General features: G+C 40.7%; 1 protein-coding gene and 1 long non-coding RNA gene across 15 annotated transcripts in view; one reads left to right on the top strand and one right to left on the bottom strand.

Annotated features, from left to right (window-relative positions):
* The window catches only part of DAB1 (DAB adaptor protein 1), a 684,943-nt gene that overhangs the window by 296,488 nt on the left and 365,753 nt on the right, over positions 1–22,702 (bottom strand). The window lies entirely within an intron of this gene.
* LOC120370608 lies at positions 3,772–11,768 on the top strand. The gene is made up of 3 exons (XR_005583829.1): positions 3,772–3,918; positions 10,397–10,512; positions 11,635–11,768. It is a non-coding gene; the product is annotated as an uncharacterized LOC120370608 (long non-coding RNA).

The following is a 22,702-nucleotide window of genomic DNA, read 5'->3' as shown; positions in this document are numbered from 1 at the left end:
TTTACAATGTGCACACGGAAGCACTGTCCATGATTTACAAAGAGCCCCACGATACAATTTCTAGATCTGATGGCAAGATACCATCCAACCGAATTCTTTGTTCCTGAAGATACAACGTGAGGAAATGGTAAATATAAACACTGATCTATTACATAGGATACATACATATACCGGCATACCTGGTATTATGTTTGTGCATGTGTCTCGATCACTGCTTTTGTCTGCTGGCATAATCAGGTATTACACACTAATGACTTTTAATCCTTTTGGCAACACTCACGCATCCTTTAGAACAGCAAAGATTAATACAAATAGAATAGGAGCTCTTAAAAATCCACTAAGAATCCACAGAATCCACTAAGTTATAACACAATATTTAAGAAAGAGAACATGATCAGTTACTTTACCTACTACACATACACTAATTTTGCAAAGCCTATATAGTTTGCTTATACTTAGGTGATACAGACTTTATGGGCATGCAGATAATAGGCTTTCTGGAACCATATAATTATTTAACAAACTAGGTACTATTACAGAACATAAGATATGAAAACACTTCTTAATATATACATTCCTTCAGAGAGAAAGAGAAGCTAATATTGACAAAATTTTATGTGAAAAGTCAGCTGCTTCAGACTCACCACTCTCTCTAGCTTTCACCACCAGATCACTTAGCCAAACACACACACAAACACACACCTCGGAACAAATCTTTTTAATTCTTGACCTGCTGCACTAAGGTAATCAAATTCCACAGATACAGGAAGTGTAGAATGTGCTGAAGGTAAAATCCAACACACTTTTGCTTTTGCTAAAGATCCTGGTACCACATCTTCCTCACTATGTGTTACACCATATCAGTTATCAAAGCAGTATTGCATGGCAGACCACCTGGATTACACATGGGTTTACATCAGTAGGCTCTTGTCATTCATTGTATCCAGTACACTTTGTTCAGTGGACAGAAGGTGAATTCTAATCTCCCTTGAACTAGTTACTCATTAAGGATATTTCCACTCTAATTAAAAATAATTGTGTATATGAATAACCAATATTGATTAAATTGATTGTGGAAGACAACTGGTCTCTTCTGAACACACCTTGTTTGTATGGGTGGGGTTTTCAAAACTACTCAGCGCTAGACTGGCTTAACTGTGCTCACACTGAAGTCACGGGGAGTCTCATCTCAGATTTCAGTGGGAGCAGAGTTCAACCAATTCCTAGCTCTTTTGAAAAAAAAAACCCCACCATTTCTAAAATATTGCATGAGGTTTTAGTGGCACAACTCCACTGACACCCCTATGAATCAAGTCTCTGAAGTCCCATGTAACACTGGAAGATATGTACTTGTACTGAAATATGCAGAGGCCAAATTGTCCAAGCTGTCATAGTATACCTTAAACTTTGTCACCACTCAAATATCATCTTATGGTATTATTTTAATCACTCCATTTCTTACACTCTGTGCACTCCTCAATATTACCTAATTCATGAAATGCCCACAATAGTTCTCTTAACAGCAAGACTGTCATGCTATATTTTATTTCTACAAGTCATTAGAGCTGATGGGCGAATAAAATTTCTGTTTCATGGGAAATTCTGGCATTTCAAAATTTGTTTTCATTCTGCATTGGAACAAAGTCAAAATGTCTAAATTTACCACAGAACAAACATTCCAAAAAGTTTCTATTCGGAAGCATCAAAACATTTTGTTTTGATAATGTTGAAACATTTCAGTAATTATCAAAACAAAATATTTTGATAGTCATATAACATTATTGTGGTGATCTGCTTCCCCTCTGGTGAAGAGCTGCCACATAGAACATATCATATATGCTTGGTGACTCTTTGCCTGGTACCTTTGCTGTCACTCCCTGTCTCTTTTCAAATTAGAGATACCAAGGTTTTAGTCTTTTCTCCCCAAGAACTGGAAACCCAGAGATACACTCTAGCATGTGGCAATTATGATGTAGTGTCACTTCGAGAAGTGGCAGTCAAATGCCTAAATAACTTTGTAGCACATATCAGGCATAGATTTAGACCTAGTGAAAAGAAAGTAGCTTATTTATTATATTAAGAACAAATACAATGTAACATGGAACTAGAAGCATTAAGAAATACAGTAGTTTTAGATACAAAACCCACTCATTTTACATATCTATGTAAGTCTACCTTGAGCTTTGAATTATTTACAAATATACATACACGTTGTGCCATGACCTGTCTGTGTCTGACATCATCTCTCAGCGCTAATCCTAGCTTCCAATTTACTGGGATGGTTTTGGGAGACTGTCACTTTCTCTGAGGAATTTATTCCGTCCAAAGCCCACCACAATCTACCTATGTGGGAAGCCGCAGTTGATCCAATGAAACATATTACCTCATTCATCTTGTCTCTCTAATATCCTGGGACCATCATGGCTACAAGACTGCATACAAGAAAGTTGAAACTAAACATTTTCACCTTATCAAAACAAAACAATTTGACATTAAAATGAAGTCTTAATATTCTCAAAACAAAATGAGAAAGACGAAGTGATTCATTTTTCCTTTTCCCTTTGAAAATTTCATCGGCATCTACACGTTCCCATAAAATGTTTTGATTTTGATGAAAATGCATTTTCTGACAGAAAATTGATCCACTGAAAATGTTTCAGCTAACTCTGTAAATACTATTATTTGATGCTGGTGATTTCTTAGAAAGCCCAGCCACAACTCCTCCATTTCATTTCCTTCAGTTTTTCCTTCCCCTTCCTTCAGACAGATGTTCATATAAAAGTATAGTTTTCGCTCTAATCCAAACCCCTCCCATGTCAATGGAAAGACTCACTGATTTCAACAGGCTTTGGATCAGTCCCTTAACGTTTAGGCTCTGACACCTATTTGTGTTCTTGCAGAGGATATCAACAAGAACCACTTACTTTTTCCTTCAAATGGTCAATTAATTCATTGTCCTCATTTTTTTTTACACTTACCAGGAAGCAGCTGTTTCAAGGACTAATCCTTTTGTCCATGGTATCAAGCCAGTGCAAGTCTTATTATTGATACAATGCTTCTGATTTTTTTACCTGGAAACATTTCAGTATGAAATTTGTACTGATAAATTATTTTTCATAAATCTCTGAATTGAGGAGACATTAAAAACAGGTTTATGATTTTAAATGATATTTTAAGTAGGATTTTAGTGGTAGAACTAGCCACAAAGCAGGGATTTAAATTGTAATTTTGCATGAATAACTAGCTGATTCAAACATATTTATTAGGACAATTGCGTTCTGGGATTCAGAGTTAGACTAATATAATGACAAGTGATTTAAAAGCACTGTGTATAAAATAGACATGAAGAGATGACAGATGATGCTTTGGTTGGCAGGTAAGCAAAACTTTTTGCTATTATTTGTGTCTGTGAAACTTTTTATGTAGATTTTATAGTGATGACTAATTTCAGCAATAATGTTATATTTGATTATGGGTGTTCAAGCTATTTTGTTCAATTACTTAATTTTTTTTTAACAAAAGAGACAGAAAGGCAAACTGAACTATTGGATCCATAATACATGACAACCACGGCACCAAAAAAAAAAAAAAAGGGAACATAATTATAATTAAAAAACCACTCTGACATACACAACCAGATCCAGTATATGAACAATGAACTTTTTTTTTTTTTTTTTTGCAAATTTCCTTGTAGGTATATTTGGCTAACCCTGAGAGGCTATATAGGTTTTCAGTTCAAATATAGGTGAGCAGATCCTCGCAGATGACAATGGGGTACATGTGTGAAACCCTCTCAGCTCTTAACAGGACTCACCATGCAGATCTGATGGCTTTAAGGCCTGACTCAATGCCCACTGAAGTCAGACAGATTCCCATTGACTTTAATGGATGCTGGATCATGCCCTTAGTTGGCAAGAGGTAAGAAATCAGCTGTAGATGAGGACAATGTCTAATTAGTAATCAGAGAACTGAGTTTTAAAAGTAAATGTATTTGCCAAAATTAAAATTCACCTTGATACCCTTTTATATTATTTTCTGCCAAAATTTGAGCAAGTGAGTTCTAGACACATGAATGGTATAAGAAAATGGATTGTAAGTGTGTATGCCTCAGTATTTGCAACCTCAAGCATTCAAAAATCATAAATGAGGCCTCATGAGAATTGCTTAAAATCATGAGATTAATAAAAAAAGAATATTTTAGGTTTTTTTTATGCATGTCTCCCAATGTTGAGAAGTTTAGGGTTCATGTTTGCAAGTTTTTCTCTGCAACCATGAGGGCTAGACACTTCATTATTTTAATTTAATTGAAAAATGAGATTCTCACAGAATAACAGGATTCCAGGAGCTGGGGCTTTAAGAGAAACACCAAAAATTATGAAAGTTGCAACAAAGTATTCACAAAGAAAATGGTATATTTGTTATGGAGTGGGGGAGGAGGCAGACGAAGACACACTGCTTGACAATACAGGCATACACGGTTCTCCAAAACACTCACCGGTGCCTTGGCACAGAGGCAAGTACACGAGCCAGACAGTGGTCTGACTTCATCCTTCACAGCAAGCTGTGCATGTTATTGCTTCCTGTAAATGTGATGAGATTAAATTAAAATCATCACCTCGGCAACGAAGCTTCGAATTGCTTCACTTTTCTAGGAATGCTAGACTGCGCAAGGTGTGTGTGGGCCAGAAAGAAAAAAGGTTTCCTTAATCCTGTTGATCTGCTATCTTCTCCAGCAGCTCCAATGTCATGCTCATCCAACCAAAGAAGAGAAATAATATCATATGACTTAGGTGGCCAAAGACAGGTGGCCTATACAACACACATTTTAACTATACTGTATAGGATAGTCAAAGTAATATGTTCATAATCAAGAAATATAAAGTAAAAAAAAGCAATAGAAAAATGAGTATATCTAAATTATTTGCTGTATTTATCTATCCATACTGAAGTGCAAGGCTCTGTGAAGGGTAGGGATTCACCACAGGGGAGTTCATTGCACAACGGGGCCTAAATATACAGAGGATGAAAGTTCTGGACTTTTGAGCAAAAGCCTGGAACTTAAATCAACTGATAATGTGTAGTTTGGGGGGAAAAAACCCACCACACACACACACACACACACACACACACACACACACACACACGCAAACAAAACAGCATTAAATGTCCTCTAAACTACTGATTCAACATAAAAACAAAGGCTGTGTTACAAAGCAAAAATGCTAGCACCAGGTTTTTAAAACTAATTTCTCAAGGTTTTCCAGGTATGGAAGCATAATGTGCTTTATTATTAATTACTTATTATTATTATTTATTCAGGCACTAGAATGTTAGATGTGTTTGCCATTTTGAGGAGTTTCTACACAAAAGTATTGCAGCACTGTTTCCTTTAGTGTATCAAATAAAAAAGTTTTGACTTTAAATCAATAGAAAAGCTCAGAGTATTAAATACAGAACATAATAGATTATGCAGAAAGTGATCCTTGAAAAATTTTGCTCACTCAATACAGCAAGATTTTATTTTCTCTAAAACTGCAGGACTTAGCTCATTAAATGTCAATATTTTGGTCTATTACTCCATTTTGTACTGTGGCATTGAGCCTATACATTTGACATGGGTAAATGTGAATAGCTAGATTGTGGGTTTAGTAATAATAAAAAAATGCAATAAGGTCCTGGATCTTCAGTAAGGAGGGAAGTTCTTTTCACAATCTCAGGAGATTAACCTATGCAGGAACTATGTCACACAGAAGGATATCATAGTACAGAAAGTCAAAAAAGATAAAAATCGAAAATCAAATTACTACAACTGACACTAAGCTATTACCCTGCAGATATTAAACACTCACACATTCACATGACTACCACCCTGCTGTAAATCACACTTCCAAACAGTTCATTTAATGAGCAGTGTTTGAGAAGACAATCTGTTTTGGATTAAATTAAATACCTCTCTCTCACACACACACCCCCACACACTCCTAGGCTAATCCACACTATTTTTTAAAATCACTAACAACTTCAGCTTTTCAGTTTCAAAAAACAAGTGGGAGCCATGGCTTACTTTAATAGTGTACCCATACAGGGCCTCTACTACAAAGCTGGACTATAGCCAAGAAGCAAGTACTGTAAATAGGATTTAGTTGAGAATTTCTACAAATTACAGTACTATAACCATGGATTTATGTTACATTACATATTTTCTGACTTGAAACACATTATGTATTGGGGGTTGGACTAGATGACCTCCTGAGGTCCCTTCCAACCCTGAGATTCTATGTAAGAGGTAAACAATGCACATCACCTCCTTCCAACAGTTCCTATGTTTGAGTCCTCCTCACAGAGCTGTATTGTAACAAGTAGCTGGGTTCTACCATCACCTGCATTCCAAGGGCCCTATCTTTGTACCTTAGACTGGCAGATGACACCCTTAGGTGTGAAATTAACATGTTCTCCCAGACATGCATTTTACCCAATCTCCTCCAAATCTCAATCTCATCCTAACCATCCCCACTTTCAAACACGTGTCTGAAAAAGCCCCTTATTATTAATCATTTGTATTATGGTAGCAACCAGCAGCGCCAGTCAAGATAGGGACCCCATCATGCTAGGAGTTGTACACACACACACACACACACACACACACAGTGCAAGACAGAATCCCTGGGGCTGTTGATTAATTGCAGTTAACTCATGTGATTAACTAAAAAAGTTAATTGAGATTAATTGCAGCTTTAATCACACTATTAAACAACAGAATACCAATTGAAATTTATTAAATATTTTGGATGCTTTTCTACATTTTCAAATATATTGATTTCAATTACAACATAGAATACAAAGTGTACAGTGCTCAGTTTATATCAGGGGTCTCAAACTCAAATGACCCCGAGGGCCGCATGAGGACTAGTGCATTGGCCCGAGGGCCGCATCACTGACACGCCCCCTTGCTGCCCCTGGCCCCACCCCCAATTCAGGAATGTATTGAAGCATGTGCATAGCTTTAAGATCATGAGTAGTCCCATGAGGCCCCGCCCCTGCCCTGTCTCTTCTCCACCTCCTCCCCTAAGCGCACCCCCGCTCCTCCCCCCTCCCTCCTGGAAAGTGCTAAGCGCCACCAACAGCTGTTCGGTGGCTTGGCGGTGGGGCACTTAGGCGGCGGGTCCCGGAACAGAAGGGGCCCCCCACCGCCGAAGACCGGGCTGCGCTTCGGTGGCGGCGGGTCCCTCTTTTCCCCACCCCGGCCGGTCCCGCTTCCCACCCCGGCCCCGGCCGGTCCCGCTTCCCTCCCCCACCCCCCGGCGGGTCTCGCTTCCCTCCCCCACCCCCCCGGCCCGGCCCGGCCCCGGCGGGTCTCGCTTCCCTTCCCCATGGCCCGGCCCGGCCCGGCGGGTCCCGCTTCCACCCAGGCTCCGCTTCCCCCTTACCCGGCGCATCTCGGCGAGGCCTGAGCTTCGTCCGCTCAGAGCCGCGTGGTGAGGGGGTGGGGCTGGGAGCTCCACGCCGAGCGCAGCGCTCAGCCCAGAGCTCCCAGCCCCGCCCCCTCCCCATGCGGCTCGGATCGGGGCGGGGCTCAGGCGCTCGGACGGAGACTCGGCGCTCTATGCGCCGAGGCTCCAGGAGAGGGGCGGAGGCTTTTCTCTTGGGGGCCCCTGCGGAGCCCGGGGCAAATTGCCCCCTTTGCCCCCCCCTCTGGGCGGCCCTGGGGAGCTCTGCATGTTTGAGACCCCTGGTTTATATTATATTTGATTATAAATATTTGTACTGTGAAGATGAACTGAAAAATACTATTCCTTTTGTTTATCGTTTCATACAAGTACTGTAGTGCAATCTCTTTATCGTGAATGTAGTTTTTTTGTTACGTAAATGCACTCAAAAACAAAACACTATAAAACTTTAGAGCCTACAAGTCCACTCAGTCCTACTTCTTATTCAGCCAATCACTAAGAAAAACAAGTTTGTTTACATTTACGGGAGATAATGCTGCCCGCTTCTTATTTACAATATCACCTGGTAGTGAGAACGGGCATTCACATGGCACTTTTGTAGCTGGCATTGCAAAGTATTTACATGCCAGATACACTAAACATTCGTATGCCCCTTCACGCTTCAGTCACCATTCCAGAGGACATGCTTCCATGCTGATGACACTTGTTAAAAAAATTGTGTTAATTAAATTTGTGACTGAACTCACTGGGGGAGAATTGTATGTCTCCTGTTCTGTTTTACTCACATTCTGCCATATATTTCATGTTATAGCAGTCTCGGATGATGACCCAGAACATGTTTGTTTTAAGGACACTTTCACTATGGATTTGACAAAACACACAAAGGTACTAATGTGAGATTTCTAAAGATAGCTACATCATTCGACCCAAGGTTTAAGAATCTGAAGTGCCTTCCAAAATCTGAGAGGGTTGAGGTGTGGAGCATGCTTTCAGAAGTCTTAAGAGAGCAACAATCCGATGTAGAACCTACAGAACTTGAACCACTAAAAAAGAAAATCAACCTTCTGCTGGTGGCATCTGACTCAGATGAGGAAAATGTACATGTGTTGGTCCTCACTGCCTCGGATTGTTATCAAGCAGAACCAGAACCACATGTCCTCTGGAATAGTGGATGAAGCATGAAGGGACAAATGAATCTTTAGCACACTTGGCATGTAAATATCTTGCAATGCTGGCTACAACAATGCCATGCAAATACCTGTTCTCACTTCCAGGTGACATTGTAAACAAGAAGTGGATGGCATAATCTCCTGCAAATGAAAACATACTTGTTTGTCTGAGTGACTGGATGAACAAGAAGTAGGACTGAGTGGACTTGTAGGCTCTCAAGTTTTACATTTTATGTTTGAATGCAGTTTCTGTACATAATTCTACATTTCTAAGTTCAACTTTCACGATAAAGAGATTGCACTACAGTACTTGTATTAGGTGAATTGAAAAAATACTATTCCTTTTGTTTTTTACAGTGCAAATATTTGTAATAAAAATAAAGTGAGCACTGTACACTTTGTATTCTGTGTTGTAATTGAAATCAATATATTTGAAAATTTAGAAAACATCCAAAAATATTTAAATAAATGGTATCCTATTATTTTTTAACAGCGTGATTGATCACGCAATTAATCAATTACTTTTTTTAATCGCTTGACAGCCCTAGCGGAGTTTACAATCTGAGGCTCTGATTCAGGAATGTATTGAAGCATGTGCATAGCTTTAAGATCATGAGTAGTCCCATTGAAGACAATGAACCCAGATCTCTAGAGTCCCAATTCAATGTTTTAAATACAAGTTCATCCTTCCTCTCCTAGAGGCATTATTTAATGTGGCCAATGTATATTACCCCACCCAACCTCTTTTCAAATATTTATTTTTCTATGTTCTTGGTTATATTTTTGTGATATTTGTGTATTATTGCATTGTAACTGCCTGTAAAACAGCTTAAAAAGATAGGATGGGTAGAAGACATTTTTATATATTAAATTATTATTATTTTAGGGGCTTCCTAGTTATAAAGAACATACAACCATGAAAATCAAAAGTGGCAAATTCAAAAGTAATGAAAGAAAATGCTTTTCACACAACACATAATTTGACTGTGGAACTCATTGCCACATGATGTCACTGAAGCATCGAGTTCTGGCTATGGGGCCTGAGCTACTATATGGCAATCCTGTATTCCAGCTTCTCTATGGCATAGACATATGCTATTTAAACAGTGAACTTCAGATTGGTAAGCACGATGGTATAATACTGCTTTCTCTACTAAATGAAGGTCATAAGGAACTGCTGCTATCATGCAAAAGCTAGACAGTCCCTACATAGTCCCAGAAGCTATCAAGGACACCATTTCAGAGCCTGATAAATCAAGTTAGAAAGCATCTAAGAATGTTCAGCCAGATGGATCACTTGAATGGCTAAATAGCCTAATACATCTTTTTGAGAAAAGAGATTGGCTTGTGCAATTAAACAGATAATGGACTGTTCCATGGAAATTGTTAGGTCTTTACACAGGGGGCTGCAGGAACTCATCTTTCTCAATATCTAGGCAAACCTGAATATCTTTGCCTTTGTGTTTGTATTTTCATGAGCTTCTTTTCCTTCAAAGAGCCACATATAGAACTGAAATGAGGAAAAGGCTGGTTTTCTCATGCCATTTCCACCATTCAGGAATAGAAACACTGTGGTAAGACCGTATCTAGTGTTTTTGTGGTACTATAAAAAATCACCCCATGAGGCAGTTTATTAAAAGCATCAAACAGTAGGGCATGAGAACATATGCCATGTGGATGGGATAGAGAGTTGTTCTTCAAAATATTCTGTTTTGAAATGATAACTCTTATCTTTGAATTATACCAATAATGCATATTTTTACAATACTTGCTTCACAGATGCGTATACGGATATCAGTAAAATCAGATGTTTTATTTGATAAGTGGGGAAGTCAGAACAGGAGGATGAGAGGAAAGAGTGTCCAACAACTAGAAAGGATTCTCATGTTTATAAGGTATAAAATACACTCCAATCCAATCTCTCTCTCCATTTACAGATGTGACATTAGCTCATGATTTATGAGATTCAGGGAATCACTGATATTCCTAGCCAAGCAGATGGCCTCACAAACTGAGCTGTCAGAGCAGTAAAAAAGGGTGGTGGAGAATGGAGCTGAAAGCAGCCGGGAAATAAGACTCGAGGAGGAGGGATGGATAGTCTAGAGTCACTCAGTGTAATTTTCTGAAATAAAGCTGCTGGAACTGGTAGGAAAGATTGCTCTGGTGGCAGTTAAGTAGGGGAATGGATGATGCAATAGTACAAGTTCTCCATGGGGATTGGCAGAAGTGACCCAGGAGGAGGAAGAGGCAGTGGTTGTATAGTAAGAATGGGGCAAGGGAGAGGAAGCTTGTGCTGGGTACAGATCCGGGATCCAAAATAAACATCAAAAATAGCTGAAATTAGCATTAGAATTGTGGGGCTATAGTTCCACCTCTAAGTCTTTGTGACAAAACTCTGAGTTTTACTGTCATGGTTTCTGAGGACACCAGAACCCCTTGATGGGATTAGAGCTCTGTCATTCACAGCTGCCTGCTATATAGTCTGTATGTAAACAAAGGGAATGCATTTAAAGAGCTACCATAATCTATTCAAATATTTGTATATAAATCAAAGTGAGTCTCAAAGCTGCAGGAGTTTGCATAAATGCTTGGATCATGAACAGCTGAGAGGAAGCTCCAACTCCTTGACTGAGTAATTTAGCCAAAACACAAACAAAAACAAAAACAACAACAGAGGAATGATCAGTATCTATAATAAGTTTTGTTTATCAATGCATGGCTTCTTTGGACAGTCAGGGACTGCGTCTAAGGTGTTTGTGTGGTGCCTGATACAATGGGACCCCAATCATGACTGAGGCATGATAACTTACTTACTATTCATACAACTTCAACATGAGCTAGGATTGGGCTACTTCTTTGTTGTCATATTGTAAACAAACAGTATTTTTTGGTAAAAATTTTGTATGAAACGTGATTGGCTGCCAACTTTTAATTCTCTTAATATCATTGCGCTTTCGATTTCAGCAAGGTAAAAAGGTTTAAAAACTGAGCCTATGAATCCTTTTGATCTTCCACAGCTTGCTCACAGATCTGTGGACCAGGAAAAGAATCATCTTCATCAGGAAAATGTGTTAATAATGTATACACACATTATTAACTGAAGTTATTTTCATTTCTTGCCCTGGAGTCATCATTAGTGAAGATTAAACATGCATAAATCCATCTCTTGAATTAGTGAACGTCATCAAATGTCACCGTGTTGTAACTAAAACATTTTTAAATCCACTCTTTATTTTTTGTTTTAAAAAAACAGATCTTGTTGAGACGGCGATACAGCAATTCCACAACCATTTTTATAGCTGTAGATTTCTAGAAATATTTTAAGAATCTGTTATAGTGAAAATGCAGAATAAGTTACATAACTCAAAGTTACATATCTTGTCTGTTTTGAAAGTTATTTTATACCTATAAAATCTGTGGGTTTGAAAAGAACATCAAGAGAGGGACTAATGCATCCCAGACACTCAGAGCTTGTTTTGTAAATTACAATAGTTTCTCCCCCCCCCTCCCCACAGCATTAGTTATAAAGGGAAGATCTGCAGGAAATCTACATTATATTAGGAAATATTTCCAGGATCTGTCAGAACCTAAGAGACTACTTATAAATGTGTACACAGAAGCAGATTTTTAAAGTTTTCTTTCTGTACAAGTACCATCAAATGCAATCTCAAAGATTATTACTACATACAAAATATTTCAAGCTCTATTTTGATCTCATAAATGTAGGAGTCCAATCAAGAATTTAATAATGACTGATATTTCTGTATATTGCTTCATTAGTAATGGCTGTCATGATTATACAGTTATTTAAAAAAATCAAAACCATTTTTTATTTTAAGCTAAGAGGGAACTTGTACAATTCACTGGACTGGTGTGTGTAGTTATGTCCCTGGTTAGTGGCTGATCCCAGCAACTATGATGACAGGCTACTTACAGCTAAAAGAGTTCTACCATAACTCCAGTGGTGTTTTTGGTGCAGAAGCCTCATGGGTTGAAGCTCCCACTGATGACTGTGCAGTCTGCAAGTGTGTGACCACACATCTGCTTTTACTAATATTGTTCTGCAGTACATAATCTCAATGTGACCTCAATTCTTTCTTAGTCTGGAAAAGCATGCATCAACTGTGCAAGGTACACACACTCCTTAAAAGATTCTGCTGCAATCTAATCTTTTGTCATTACTGTAATTTTTAAAATTGCAGGCAGACACCACATAGTATCATTTAGTCTAACATTAGTAACTAGATATGAACAAATGTTCAGCTTTAATACATGCTAAATTCTTTGTCTCCAACTGTGCTGGATGTTGGAATTCTACCTCCCACAACAATGTTTTCTTAGGAGGACCTCACACCAGCTTCAAAGGGTTATGGGAAAAGTGACGGACCTTCACGTCTGCTCAGCATTGCTGCCCTTCCAGATGATTGTCTGAGGTAGGAGACTAAGGAAGTACAGTACCATCCCACACACACACATATTCTATATGTGTGTGAGAAATAGAATTTTAAAACAAACCATTCTAGCATCTGCTTTGGTATCTTCAATAATCAGCTAAGAGAATAGCAAATTAAATTAAGCCAAGCCAGTATTTCTCAGAGCTAAACTGTATCTCAGAGCATGTTTCTCTTATAAGATCAAGGGAGTGGGCTTAGAATACTTTTAGCATCCTGATTGTTCACAGGACCTTATTTACAAACAAATCCATACCCATGGTAGTAGATTTCTCTCTCATGCCCATGGACCATCCTGTCAGACAGTGGCGTTGTCACAATTTTTGTAGTGGGGGTGCTGAAAGCCACTGAACAAAAACTGTAAACCCTGTCTATGATGGAAAGCACTTCAAGCCAAGGAGTGCTACTGCACTCCTGTCATTAGATTGGATTTAAGCAAAGCTGGATGCACCTGGGAAAAAGGAAAAACAAAGAGAGTTGGCATTATCCCTTGTAGCAAACTGAGACCACAGGAGAAACAGGCAATAAAGTAGTAACAAATGGAGACAAGAGTTAATCCCCAACCCCTTTCCTGATCATGTCGTTCCCATTTCAGACAAAAATGTAATGGCTCTTTCTCTTTATAGGTTTCAGAGTGCACTTTGGCCACACTTGTGTAGCTTGTCATGCCAATAAAGTGGTAGTGAATTGAACCAGTAGTTCAGATGTCCCCCTGTCAGGGCCGGCTCCAGGCTACAGCATGCCAAGCGCGTGCTTGGGGCAGCATGCCGCGGGGGGCGCTCTGCCGGTCGCCGGGAGGGCGGCAGGCGGCTCCGGTGGACCTCCCGCAGGCGTGCCTGCGGAGGGTCCGCTGGTCCCGCGGCTCCGGTGGACCTCCCGCAGGCACGTCTGCAGGAGGTCCACCGGAGCCGCGGGACCGGCGACCGCCAGAGCGCCCCCTGCGGCGTGCCGCCGTGCTTGGGGCGGCGAAATTGCTAGAGCCGTCCCTGCCCCCTGTCCCTTCCCCAACACTCCACTAGAAGGCTACACCTCTTAAGGACCACTGTATGCAGACAGATAATGTTATTTGTCAGAAAAGTTCACACACAAGGCAAAAATTAATTATCTCTCGTAATAACTGGCTGTCTCATTTGTTGGGACTCCATTACAATTTTTGAAATGATGTTTCTTTAAAAAACAAAACTGCTTGCCTGATCCCCTCTGTCAACACAGAGGTCATCACCTGCTATAGAAAATTATAGAATAAATGAAGTATTTACATGGGCGCACACAAACACGCAAATGTGCAATGAAAGGACCTTTTCAGTCCTGTGCACAGATTCACAGAGGGTGTCTATTGTTATTTTGTGAACAGTCTGGGAGCAGTTCATTTTAATCCTTGTTAGGATTAATATTTTCTGCCTCCACAACACAAAAAGAAAGGAACAAAAGAACAACTCTCTTTCCTGGGGGACATTTCCTCAGCAACAGCAAAAGGAATACTTCCCCCCGCATAAGCAGCCAACCTAAACAATAAAGGGAAGAAAAACAATGAGGATTTTACTGGCATGACAAAGGAAATAGGTGAGATATGGGTGTCATCCTTTACAAGGAAAAAGATCATTCATGAACACTTGTGAGTTTACTGGACTAATCATAGGTCATTATACAGGATGCAACGGTACTATCGAGTCTCCACTGAGCAAGGGGTTAACCTCAACTCAGCATCTCATGTGACCAGACCCTTCATTGCTCTAAGCCCCACTGGAAGGGTGTGGTATAGTTGGGAAAGAGAACCCAGATTTCCTACCTCCCATTCCTGTGCTTTAAAAAACTCAAGACCGTCTTCTCTCTTTAAAGGTCCCTAAATTAAGGTACAGGTTAGTCTATTAATGGGTTACTAATTGTGGGACAGTGGCTCCATCAAGAAAATGTGTTGTTGTTTTTTAAAGTAAGGAATGCAGCTAATTATTTATTGAACTGATTGTCAAAGTCCTACCATTATGGGTTTTACAGTTATTAAATCACCTGATTGGCACTATGAGAGATATTTCAGTATCTATTGGGCACCCCTGTATTAAATTTAAGTAGTTTATCTATGATTGTGTTCTACTCCATGGAGAGGGTTACCATAGCAACTTCCAGGACATAAAAACACCAGGAGGTCCTTAAGGTGAGTCACTGAGAACAATTGTAGAGAAACCCCTTGCAAAGGTTTGCATACACTGGTTCAGACAGAGTTTTCCAGAGACTGGGGAACAAAGAAAAGCATTTGGGTATAAAAAGGCTATGTGTGAACTGACTCGGGGCTCTTTCTGATCCAGCAAACTGGACAGGCCCTTCTGTCCAAGGGGACTAGAAGATGGGTTGGAAAGACTTTAGCCCATACGACTGATGGGTGACTCCTGGCTTGTGCAGTGCATGTTTAAATCATTTATTGTTTTCATTATGTTTCCTTTACAATGCTCTTACCTTAAGAATAAATGTGGTTGCTTAGAAAGAGCTGTGTGGCAACTTGAAGCTGCTCGCAATACACTGTTCACGGTCCTTGGAGCGAAAGCAGCATATAGGCACTGGCCATTAGGAAGACTGGCTTGCTTGGGATATCAGAGTGTAAGGCAGGGAGCTGTGCAGTCTTATAACTGTTGTGACCGGGGTCCTTAGTGTGGAGCCAGCTACGGTCACTCAATTTGGGTGAACTGCAAAGAATGGGGCAGACAATCCCCGTAAAGTTGGTGGATATTCCAATACTTAGATTTACCGAGTCAGCATAAACCAGCTTCTTTATTACTTTACTGGTTACTCAGAAGCCCAAACAACACAGTTCTCTTAAAGTGATCCAGCCTCAGGTCTCCATCCAGGTACCCAAGTCAAATATGATGGTTTCTGAAAATCTTATTTCATCATATAAAAGTAAAAGTAAAGATTCTACCAATCCCAACAGATCAGACACATTATCTCCCAGGTTATTGAATATTCCAGATCTTACCCAATATAAGCTACAGCCAATTCTTATTAACTTAACTAAAATTTATTAAAAACAAAAGAGAGTGTATGGTTAAAAGATCAATATACATACAGACATGAGTTCAGTTCATTGAGGTTCAGATTCATAGCAGAGAGTTTTCAGAAATAGTTCATACGTTATAGTTAAATGTCCAAATCTCATATTCAGGGCATACCAGCATAACCGGAGGCCTCAGTCTTGCGATTCAAACTTCTCCTGATGAAGCCTAAGCAGAGCTGAGATGACAGAATAAGGACCCAAGGATCTTTTATACAATTTCATGTCTTTTGACAAGTTGGAGTTCCTCAGGGAACAAAAGATAATTAGGATGACTTTGAAGTAGTTCCATCATCGGTACTTAGCTATATGAATTAACATAAGCCATTTGCTTGTTTCTTCACCATTCACAGTACATTGCAAAGGGAGATGAATACCGAGATATCTGAATTATCAGAATACAGTACAGACAGGGACTGTTGATTACATTGTCCACCCTACTCATACATATGTAAATACACAAAACCACAAACATTATCTTCCCACATGTCTTATGAGGGTTATTTATTCTGCAGGATGTTTAACCCTTTCTGGCCATGCGTCACACCTGTCAAGACCCGGACAAAGGCAGTTGTGATCAAGGGTCAGAGCGGGGTCAAACCTGAGCCTGAAAGTAGCCTGGAACTTGGCTATGAACTCCGAGGCTAAGGTCAAGACCAAAGATACCCGGTCAGAAGAGAGTGTGAAAAAGGTCCCTGACCAGATTGTTGCCAAGGTGAGTTCTCCCCACACTAAACTAGTTCTTCTGGACAGGGACCAGTATTTTGTGTACAGCGAATAGATTTCCAACAATTAAGAGCTTAAGAGTCAACTATCCTCTGTTATTTCTTTGTCACCAGTCTTTGGAATTTCCAACCCAACATGGAGAACCATTCAAAAAACACAACATATAGGGTTCACAATCTCATACATCCGGTTCTGAGCTGTTAGAGTAACTGTGCGTGTGTGTATATGTACACGCATGCTTATTACATACACACCCCAAATTAAAATACCTTCAGGCCATAATTATTTCCTTTCTTGCTGCAGAGGTAGCCCCTCATTTTAACATTGCTGGATAGCCAGCAGCCACCTTTCAGGCAAAACCCAAAGGGAGTGGTATTTTCCCACATCACCTAAAGGAATGAGGCACCCAAATCCCACTGACATTAAATGGGAGTTGGGCACCTAACTCCCTTAGGCTGCTTTGAAAATCCCAACCTGATACAACATCTGCAGCATGTTTCCATTTCTTACTGCTCTCAACCTCCAATGCGGTGTTTTCTTAGGGCAGGGGCGGCCAACCTGCGCCTGAGAAGGAGCCAGAATTTACCTACATACATTGCCAAAGAGCCACAGTAATACATCAGCAGCCCCACCCCCATCAGCTCCCCCTGCCTGCCAGCAGCCCTGCGGATCAGCACCTCCCCCTCCTTCCCCAGGCTTCCTGCGGCATTCAGACAGCTCTGGGGGGAGCGGGAGGAGCGAGGGCATGGCACGCTCAGGGAAGGGGGCAGGAAGGAGCAGGGGCCTTGGGAGAAGGGGTGAAGTAGGGGCAGGGCTTGTGGCAGAGCCAGGGGTTGAGCAGTGAGCACACATGCCTCCCCCTTCCTCCCCCCCGGCACGTTGGAAAGTTGGTGCCTGTAGCTACAGCCATGGAGTTGGTGCCTATGCAAGGAGCCACGTATTGACCACCTCTGTCTTAGGGCTTGACCAAACTCCTATTAAGGGTAATGGAAAACTCCACTGACCTTAGTGGCAGCTGGATCAGGCCATTACAGACGACCTGCAAAGTTTTATTCTCTGCACACAACAGAACAATATGTTAACAGCAAAATAATAGTCCAGTTAGTTACTGATGAAACGAAAGCCTTTAGCATTCTTATGACATCCACCTTATTACCAGCCGCATTTTGCATGATTAATAGAAACCGCAATGAAATTTAAATAATGGCATAATTGTATTTAAAGCATTACAGTTACTGCATAGCTGAGAAAAGCACATGCACAGAGTTAACTTGGGTGATCTGCTCTAAGCACCCATTATCCTTGCCTAGATATGAGCAAGCAGCCACAATAGAAAGCCATACTACATTTACTGTGTCCTCACTGGTGCTGTACTCACCTGTGTGTCACTAGAACTTCTGGGAACATATCCCATGGTTCTTTATGGGGCAGTAAGTTGAAGAGCTCTCTGCTCCTTTCCCAGGGAATTGTGGGAGCACTTGTCTGTCCTTCTGGGCACATGGGGGGAATTATGTGAAGGCACTGGAGGACTGTGAGCATTCAGGTGAGTTAGCCTAGATCCTCATTGCAAAGTTGGGTTACCAGCCTAAGTGAAAGCGGCACCTGAGCTCTAACCCAAACCCCAAGCCAGGCCAGACAGACTGTGTCGAAAGCCTCACTAAACTGGGGTGAGAGGGTTGTGTGTCTGGACAGGAGAGGAGTGAGGGGAAACATGTCAGTAAGAGCCTGAGGGAATTCTGCAGTGAAGACATGGTCCTAGATATACATTTCAGACATACCGTAAGGTTGGGATTCTCAAAGCTGCCTAAAAGATTTGGATGCCCAAGTCTCATTACATTTATATGGAAACTGGACATCCAAATCCACTATGTGGCTTTGAAAAATCTCAGCCTAGAATAACAAACTGACTAAGCAAAGGAACTGAAAGACAAGGCTCTGTAGTAATTGTTGCAAGGTTCTTTAGGCTACAGACTTCCATTTCCAGACGTGCTATAATACATAAGCAGGGCAGCATGAGTTAAAGACAAAGGCAGCAGTTTCGCTGCTGAAATTTCAAGCTTTTTCAATTTGACATTTTATTGTACTTTTACAATTTGGGTCAAATTCAGTCTTTGCTTACACATACTTTACTTCCACTGAAGTCAATAGGAGCTACCGAAGGACACCTCTGTGCCGTTTATTTTTAATGATAGCACTAAAAAGGGTTGTAAAAGGATCTAAAAGAATGGTTTCCAGACAGCTCCATTTCAGTGTTTGAAAAGGAGACTTTCACAGTGAAACAGACTGGAAAAGGCATAATATTTATGCAAAGAGAAAAATCACTTGGTCAGCATTTCCTTTTGTTCTCTCTGCTGTCACTGAAGATAGCAGTGATTTTAATTAGGGGCTTCTTTTGCCACCTAACAGTCCCTTTTCTCTTTAATGAGCCAGAGTAGATACAATCCTACCTCTGTAATGTCAATTCCCACAGAAAAGCATTGTGATATTATAAATTCAAAATGATGGGTGTGATTTACCACCCTGAAGAGCAGAAGCTCCTAAATCCTCCATGAGCCCAGAAAGTAGAGTTTAAGTGGCCCTTGCCTGGACCTTGGCATAGGGATGAATTTCACCCTATGACTTTAGTGTAGGATCATAGAATCATAGAATCATAGAATTCAAGATCAGAAGGGACCATTATGATCATCTAGTCTGACCTCCTGCAAGATGCAGGCCACATAAGCCGATCCACCCACACCTTAGCAAGCCCCCCCCCCCCATGCTTCGAGGAAAAAAAAAAAAGGGCCAGGCCCAATCCAATCTTCCCTGGAGAAAAATTCCCAAATACCCCGCGGTCGCGAAAGCTGAAGAACTGAGCACAAGGCTCCACTCTCTCCCTCCAAACCCTCCGAAAAATATTATATACCCCCATTGCCCATTACACTACACCAGTGTGGCACATTGAACTAATATATAAGCCTCCCATCTCATCATCCCATCCCCATATCTCCATAAATCTTAATAAATTTATAGTCCTTAACTCCCTCCCCCCCCCTCCTGTTGTTGTCGGTAGTTCCCCTCCAGCATTGCTGATGATGGTGAACCTTCTGCCTCCTTCTTCAAGCCTGAATTTCCTGACTGACAGTTTATATCCGTTTGTCCTCGTGTCCACATTAGCACTGAGCTGAATAATTCTTCTCCTTCCTGTATTTATATCCTCTGATATATATAAAGAGAGTGTAATCATCTCTCTCTTTTTCCTTTTTTTTGGTTAAAAAAAAAAAAAGCTCTTTCAGTCTCCTTTCATCAGGCCTTTCCATTCCTTCCATTCCTCTTCTCCTTCTTTTTTTGTTTGTTCTTCTTTTGAATTCATCCTTCTTCTTAAACAAGACCAAAACTGCACACAATACTCCAAATCCAGGTCTCACTCGCACACACCACAGTGTGTGTGTCCCTGAAACAGGAGAGTGGGTGAATGGGGGTGGGAGAGGAAAATCCCCATTTTAATCACAACAGGTTTGATCCAAAGCCCACTGAATTCCACGGCAGCCTTTCCATTAACTGGAAAGGCCCAACTGGCACTGGTAAGAACCCAGATGGAACAGAACAGGGCCACAGCTCCCAAACTGAAGCTAAATCCTAGGGTGAAGTAAGTCCCATCCCCATTATAAACAAAAACACAGCATTGCACTATTTTGCAAAGTTTTTATTATTATTTTAGAATGGAAAATAATACACCCGCCCCCTCAACCAACCACTCCCAAACATTAACCCCACAACGGGATATTCTGGAGTAAATCATTCTGGAGCCTTAGGAGCTTTGCATTATGGCTCGGCAAGCTGCCTGTATACCGAAGTTCTATGTTTTCACTACATGCATGAGCTTTTAGGCAGCAAAAGCTGGCACTGCCTCGGTCTGTTATTATGCCATGAGAAATCATCAGCTATCATGATCTATGATTTCCTGGGTGTTGAGAGGACTGAGTTACAAGCTGTGCAAAGCTCTCTCTCCAAGCATCCTCGTCAATTAAGGCCTGATCGGATGCACCCAAAAATCAATGGGAGTCTTTCCATTTACTTCAGCAGGTGCTAGATCAAGCCTTTAAAATTCATGTTTAGTTCACACAGGCCAAACCAGTGATTCGAGGGCACAGATTGAAGTAGGACACCCCAATCTGCTTTAGCTCCATACGTGTTCCTTAACGGCACCTCTACCCTACTATGACTGCCAAACTGTTCGAGGAAGTCATGCTGCGGTTTGGCTGTCCCCTCTTGGAACATGTATATGTGCCCTAAATAGTCTGGGGCCCTACAGCTGGTTGCCTTTCAGCTGCATGTGGTGGCTCCAATGCATCCCTCACCCCCTGCACAGGGCCATTAGAAACGTAGTCTCCCATCCTATGAAAAATTACAGCTCTGCTTAATTTTATGAACTGCAAGTTGTCCCACTGAACTCTGGGAGACCACTCACACTGTGTAAAGCTAAGCAGGTGTGCAAGTCCTTGCAGGATCATACATTCAAAAACGTTGATTCAGAAAGTTTTGTTGAAGTGCCAACTATTATGTTTCACGAAATATAGAAAAGAGGAACAAAAATACAAAGGGCAGTTGATAAAGCAAATAGAAGGACCTCACTTATCAATAGTTGTGGTCCAGAGACCTCCAAGGACTGCCTTGATCTAGTACAAATGAAAATCAGTGGGAGTTTTGTCATTTACTTTAATGGTGCAGGATCAGGCCCTTACCAATGGTGTTCACTGCTTAAAAACAAAACAGAGCAAAACAGCAAGAAAACAGTTGATGGGTCAGGGAAGATCTGTCTCCAGCAGCTCACAGAACTAAGATGTAAAATGGTGGTTTCAGAGTCTTTCATAGCCCTGTTTGGGATTTGCAAAGCTGTCGGGATCAGGTTCAGCAAGGGTCCATATCTGTGTGGAAGTCCCTTCCTCTGACAATCACATTACCTCCTTGCTTCTTGAAGGCTAATATTTCATTCACTTTTCTGTGTCACTTTATAAATGATGTGTGAAGTGACAGTGTTAGATCCAAGACATCTGGTTTGCGTCTCCCTAGGTGGTGCAGTTCACTGGCATAAAAGGTGTTATTCCATCTTGGTGGATAATAGCTTCCCTGCTACTGTTCTTTCTACTTCCTGCTCTACTGTACAAAGATTAATGCAGAATTAACAAACAGCAAATTTGTGTCTACACTAGAGAACTGAAACATTTTCAGCAGAACAGGCAAGATCAGATGGGTTTAAGCCCCAATGATTCAGTGAGTCCACAATAGCTGTGCTGCTCTCTGTTCTGAGAAGAGCGGTGTAAATAACTGTTTTTTTGTTTCAGCCACCAACTCAAACTTTTTTTTTTAATTTGCTTTGGGCTCACCTGAACCAAAAAATTTTGGAATATTTTGGTGAAATGAAAAAGTTGAAAAAATTGTGTTTCAGATTGAATGATAAGTTTCATTTGATCCAAAGCTAGATGTTTCATTTTAATTTCAAGGTTTTAAAAACTGTTTTAAGGGGTCAGGGGTAAATAAAATAGAGGGAAATTCCAAAATAAATCTTTTTTAAAAAAAAGTTTAGTTTCTGAAATGCCGAACCAAAATGTTTCAACATTAAAAATTTCCTCCCAACCAAAATAATTCACCCAAATTAACCAAAATTCTCAAATTGTTTCATAGAATATCAGGGTTGGAAGGGACCTCAGAAGGTCATCTAGTCTAACCTCCTGCTCAAAGCAGGGCCCATCTCCAACTAAATCATCTCAGCCAGGCTTTGTCAAGCTGGGCCTTAAAAACCTCTAAGGAAGGAGATTCCACCACCTCCCTAGGTAACTCATTCCAGTGCTTCACCACCCTCCTAGTGAAAAAGTTTTTCCTAAT

Source organism: Mauremys reevesii, linkage group 8 (genome assembly GCF_016161935.1).
Source record: "Mauremys reevesii isolate NIE-2019 linkage group 8, ASM1616193v1, whole genome shotgun sequence".
Lineage (NCBI taxonomy): Eukaryota > Metazoa > Chordata > Testudines > Geoemydidae > Mauremys > Mauremys reevesii.
This window is presented reverse-complemented; position numbering and strand designations above follow the sequence as displayed.